Below are 6,725 nucleotides of genomic sequence, written 5' to 3' on the forward strand. Positions count from 1 at the left end.
GGGATAAGTTCCAAGACCCCGAGTGGATGCCTGAAACTGTGGATAGCACTGAACCCTCTATACACTATGTTTTTCCCCATACATACATACATACATACATACCTTGCCACTCAAAGGAAGCACTTACGGTTTCTCTCTGGAATATCCACATTGTCACCATCACTACTCTTCTGCTTTGGGGCCATTATTACATAAAATAAGGGTGACTTGAACACAAGCACTGCAATACTGCAACAGTCGATCTTATAGCTGAGACGGCTACTATATCACTAATGGATGGGGGGCATAGATCCTCTGGACAAAAGGAGTACTCATGTCCCAGGCAGGACGGAGAGGGATGGCACAGGCTTTCATCATGCTACTCATAAAGGTGTACAATTTAAAACTCATGAGTTGTTTATTTCCCGAATATTCCATTTAATATTTTCAAACTGTGGTTGACCACAGGTAACTGAAACCATGGAAAGCAAAACCACAGTTAAGGGGGTGGGTGGCACTGCTGTATATAAGGTCTACTCTGGTCTGCAACCTGCTCAACTAGTCTCACATGACATCCTCAGGTGTGTATGGTGCCCACCCAGCCCTGGATTTCTGAGGACAAGGGCCACGGAAGGAAGAAACCATTCTTTACAGGAGATGTTTACTTTCCCATTAATAAAGGGAAATTACTTTGTTGGTTGGGAGCCCAGATTTTAAAATTACTCCCATGGCTGTATCTAAAACCAATTCGATATTGTAAAACTCAAATTTGTTTGGCATAATAGACTGGAGGATGTCCTGTCTGGTGACATGCCAGCCATAAAACGCTCCATGGGAACAGAATGGGGCATACTGAGGGGAGTGGGAAGAGGAAACTTGCCATCGTTTATGTCTAGAGGGGCACAGTAAATGCCTCGGAGAAACTCAGCTTCAGGGAACAAGAGAAAATTCATCCAAGTGGGTGGAAGGTGCTCATATTATTTGTTGACAGTATAGTGTGATTAAAGGAGATTAGGCTTTAGACTTGGACAAGCAGATCATGGCTCAAATCCAGGCTCTGACCTTCGTTCTCTGGATAATGTTGGGTTAAATTACTGACCTTGCAAAACCTCAGATTCTTCTTCTGTGAAATGTGGATCCCGGTATTAATTTTGTTATGGGGAACACTTGGATACATGATAAATGCTCAAAAAATAATAGCACTGTTAATATTATCGTGTCATTGTTGTTCATGTGTTTGCAGCTACTTTGTGCTAGGTCCTCCAATCTATTTGTCTATTTTCCTTCAGGATATAACACACTGCCATGTTATTATTAACATTCCCACTTTATAGATGAGAAAAATGACCCACATGTCCAATGCCACGTAGATAAGAAAAAGCCCAGATGAAACTGGAACCTAAATCTGCCTTATTTCAAAGCCCACATTATCTCCACTGTCGTCTATACCAACATGTGGAAGTGAAAAGCCTCATTATTTAGATGTAGCCCATAATCTAAGAAAGTCTTTGACACGTGGAGGAAAGAACAGGACATCCTGACTCTTTCTAGGTGAGTACGTAGAATCTAACAAAAAATTATTTGGAAAATCTGGACAAGCAAGGTGACAATAAAAATGCATTCAGGGCCATCAGAAAGGTAGACCCCAGCTCTCAAGGCTCAAGGTGGCAAGACCAGACTCAGAGAAGAGCTGGCTGAGATACCAGGGTGGGTGCTGCCAGATTACCTGGAAGCCCTGTTGGCAGCAAGAAGGATTCGGCTCAGGGAATGGGGTGGCACCAGCTGAGCTGCAGCTGGGAGTCAAGGAGACGCAGCTGTAGGGAGGAACTGAGGAGAAGCAGAAATCATGCAAGCTCTGACATCAGCAACCAGTTGATTGGCACATTTTTTTAGAACTTTGCAAACAGTTTCCCTGAGATGGTACAAGCACACAGTTTGACGATTAAACCTGTCAGTTCTAGAGGCTCCAGATTTACACATGCATACTCCAAGTACAAGACTGCAAACTGCAGTATTTTTTTCTCACCATAGCTATCCAGTGTACCATGACCTTGGGCTTAATGACAGACGCTTCTCTAGCCTCTTTAAATTAGCAGGTACCTTCTCCATAAGCACTGGCAACTCTGGAGGTTATGTAACATTCCTTGACCCACGACTTGCACCTGTGACCCTTGACCTCGGGGTCTATGCAGACTCAGAACATTCAGGGAACAGATGAAGTCACTACCCTAACCATGGCCATGGAAGACATCATTAATCAATTTGATCTAGAATATCCTTATTACAATGCCCTAGGTCAGTGGTCAGCAAACTGCGGCTCGCGAGCCACATGCGGCTCTTTGGCCCCTTGAGTGTGGCTCTTCCTAAGCCTTAGGAGTACCCTAATTAAGTTAATAACAATGTACCTACCTATATAGTTTAAGTCTAAAAAATTTGGCTCTCAAAAGAAATTTCAATCGTTGTACTGTTGATATTTGGCTCTGTCGACTAATGAGTTTGCCGACCACTGCCCCAGCCTATCCAGGTGCTGGATGGAAGATGTGAAGTTGCTACGTCATGTAAATATCTGATATGCAGGACGGTCTTAGGCGACCCCTGTGAAAGGGTCGTTCGACCGCCAAAGGGGTCGCAACCCACAGGTTGAGAACCACTGCCCTAGGTGGTGACTACCAATGGGTTAGATTTTGCATATAATATGTACTGACCTGAAAGACCAAGTGCTTTACCTTTCAACAAGTCACTGAATTAAAAATAAAGTTAATAAAGGAAGTTTTCGATTGACCGCCCTGCTTAATTGTATAAAGAAATGCCCAAAGTACTTAGGAAACAGGTTAAAAAACAAACAACAAGCAAAATCCCAAATCTTTATTATGTAAGAAGGAATAAGGAGCACTGGATTCTCTCACCAGCTACCTGATTGAGTTTGGCTACATGAGTACATATTGTGCATCAGGATACATTCTAAGAATTTTACATGTGTCCTATTATTTAATATTCATATTGTTATGAATATTAAATAGGCATTTGTATTATCTCATTTTACAGATTAAAAATAGAATATTAAAGAGGTTAAATAACTTTGTAAAGGTCATGCAAGGTAATCAAAGCCATGAGATTTAAACCCCTGTCCACTTAACTTCACAATCAGAGCCCTTAACCTCTACATTTTATACTGTCTCAACTAGATATATGAAGCCAGAACAAAAACAAAAAGCTAAATTGGCAAATAATGAGTATATACTAAATATTCTTAAAGCAGGTGACACTCCCTTAAGGCTTCATATGAGTCTGATATCTTGGGGACCAGAGAATAATGAAGAGCCATGGCAATGCAGGACAATCACCCTCTGAAATTCCAGTGGGACCAGTGTATCAGAAAATTCCCCCTTGGGAAACAGCAGTTGACTAGGAGATGAAGGGAAGAATACGTGAGCAAACAGCCCATTGATACCCTCTGCTTTGTCCAGATCAGTGACTCAGCAGAACCTGTGTTCTCCTCCTAACCATGTGCTCCTACCTACTCCCACACACATACTCACACAGCTTCAACACACGCCCTTGCCATGGGAGGGAGGTTGAAATATGACAATCAATGCCAACACATCAATTACAACGTGAACATCAATCCCCAAGGCCTTGTCATTCCTGAAGTCTACAGCTTCCACCACCCTCTCCTTCCCTTGGCTCTTGGGTACTTCTGGAGGTGATGGGTGGATAGCCCCAGCTCGAAATGGGCCCATCTCGAAATGGGCCCATCTCGGTCCAAACAGCAATTTAAACTCTCAAATCTTCTCTTGCTTTTCCTTGGCTCTTGGGTACTTCCAGAGGTGATGGGAGGATAGTCCCAGCTTCAAATGGGCCCATCTCAGTCCAAACAGCAATTTAAACTCTCAAATCTTCTCTTGCAATGAGAAAACTGTGACCATTCTAGCATAAGCTCTCTCAGCTCTCAGGCTTTCTCTATATCACCTTCTCTTCCTCTCCTGTGCTCTCAGAGAAATGTCTTCCTTATTGATCAATGCTACTACCTCTTCTGGCTCTCCTCCGTTTTTTCTGAGACACTGCTCCACCGGTATATCCCCTCCCTCTCTTAAAGAGAAGAGAGATAATTCAGGCAGTTAAAGTCCCACTCTAGCTTGAAAAACATAGTTTCTCATGAGCCTGCTACCCCACTAATAAGATTTGCTGTTTTTTTCAACACCAGAACACTTCTAACACAAAACACGTAGGTTTTTTTTCCCACACCAAAAACCAATTCTCAGTTCACCAACTGGATGTCCAATGATTCCATTCAGCTTTGACTCTAACTTCCTGGAGGTAGTTAGACACCCACAAGTTAAGAAAAGGGTTCTGTCCCACAAGGACTGCCCACACGTCAGGGGACAATTGCAAGTCTAGGAATCCTGTATTTGTGACTAACCAGCTATAATTCAGGGGATCCCATAGCCCCTCCTCGGGCTCAGCAATATGCTAGAACAGCTCACAGAACTCAGAGGAGCCCTTATTAGGACTGGTTTATTCTAAAAGTTACCATAAATGATACACATGAACAGCCAGATGAGGAGCTACAAGGTCTCAAGAGCAGGGGCTTTGTTTCCATGGAGCTTGAGCTGTGCCACCCTCCCAGCACGTGGGTGCGTTCACCAACCCTGAAGCTCTCAGAGTCCCTTTGTTTAGAGTTTTCAAGGAGGTTCCATTTCGCAGGCATGTTAGTTAAATCATGGGCCACTGGTAATTAATTCAATCTCCAGAAGTCAGAGGATGGGGCTAAATGTGCCAGTCATATGGCTGGTTTCTCTGATAACCAGCCCCCAACCTGAAGCACCATAGGGGCCCACACCAGAGTCACCTCATTTGCATATACTCAGTTATGGATAAAAGGGCTTACTAAGAATTATTAAGAATATCAAAAGACCTCTTCTCAATCCAATCACTCAGGAAATTCCAATAATTTTAGAAGTTCTGTGCCAGGAACTGGGGAGAAAGACCAAATACAGTTGAGCTTTGGACAACATGTATTTGAGCTGCACAGGTCCACTTATAAGTGGATTTTTTTCAATAAATACTGTAAATGTATTTTCTCTTCCTTGTGATTTTCTTAATAACATTTTCTTTTATCCACCTTAGCTTATATTGTAAGAATACAGCATATATCACATATAACACAAAATATGTGTTAATTGACTATGTTATCCGTAAGGCTTCCTCTCAACACTAGGCAGTTAAGTTTTGTGTGGTTTTTTGGGGGAGAGGGGGGTTGTCAAAAGTTATATGCAGATTTTTGACTGCATGCAGGGGGGTGGAGATTGGCACCTCTAACAGCTGAGTTGTTTAAGGGTCAACTGTATAAATTTACTATATCACAATATCACACCTATTATGTTTTGATCTTTCTTTCCTCTCCCCACCAACACTCTTGAAAGAGTAATTTGTACCCACCAGTTTCTACCTAATCACCACCCCTCACTTTACTCCCCCTTCTAATATCACCTCTGTTACTTTTGCTCCACGAGAAATGATGTCCTATGAACGTTTGTATCAGATTGCACAATGAAGACTTTTGTTTATAAGCGACATGACTTTGGAAAGAGCAGGAATGAATCTGGCTAGAGCATCATTGCAGTGATTTGTATGGCTATCCATCTGTCTTGTTTCTGTAGCTGTGTGCTGACAGTGATACTGAGCTGTAGAACATTCTGGCCTCACATTTTTCATTGTGTTCTCCAATCGGTTGAAAAAATATAAAGGACAATATTAACCTGCCTGAGTCAGTCAAACGCCTCTTAACCCATTCACTGTGACACGGGGAAGCTTTGGCAATGGGGTCAGCCTAGGTCCTGGGTCTACAAAGCTGGCTACAGTGGGGTGGTATCTGATGTTAGAAGAAGCTGGGGAACCACATACACAGCTGCTGATTAAATAATGAACTGTGCTGCCACCATGATTTGTATCTACTAAATAGAGATGTAATGCTGAGAACTATGCAGAATAAAATAGATGGCAGGATTGGGGTCATTATCAAAATCACACAATCATTAAGGCTGAGCAGAAATATTAAGATATACTTGTATTTCCAGCCAAATATGTGTTTAATACCTCGTATCAAGTGGGCCTCAAGAGTTGCCTGAGCTGTTTTGAAGGTATGCCCAGTAGGGCCAGGTGTCTCTGAATAGTAACTCCCCCCACCTGTTGCTCCTTTGCCGTTGGAAAGCTCTTTTAATTTCAAAATCTCTCAAATCAAGCATAAGCCCCTATAGTTGCAAGTTAATACCACTGGAAGGAGTAGTTAGCAAATAACCCCGAACAACTAGCCCAGCCAGCAACAGAACCAGAAAACTACTGGGAACTTGGGGGCCAGTGGACGGGAGGAGGGGGAGGAGCTATAGGGGTAATATGGCTTCGCCAGTTTGAATTTAGCACCCAGGAATATCACACAGCAGGACAGGGCTTTAAAGTTTCCTAATATCCCAATCATCAGAAAGGTGGGGCTAAGAAGATTTGTTGAGGAATTACCACGTGTCAGATGTGCTAAATATAAGCATATCTCCCGTTTGGGGTTATTGTGTTCTACAGATGTTGCATTTTTTTACAGCTTGAAGGCCAGACCCACCATCAGCAAAAGGGTTACTACTCACTTGATTGCCATACTCGCTTTATTGCAGTGGCCTGGAATCAAACCTGCAATATCTCCGAGGTATGTCTGTACTCCCTAGGGTTTAGTTCAACACATTTTACAAATAAGAAAA

The sequence above is a fragment of the Myotis brandtii genome, unplaced genomic scaffold (genome assembly GCF_000412655.1).
Source record: "Myotis brandtii unplaced genomic scaffold, ASM41265v1 scaffold931, whole genome shotgun sequence".
NCBI lineage: Eukaryota > Metazoa > Chordata > Mammalia > Chiroptera > Vespertilionidae > Myotis > Myotis brandtii.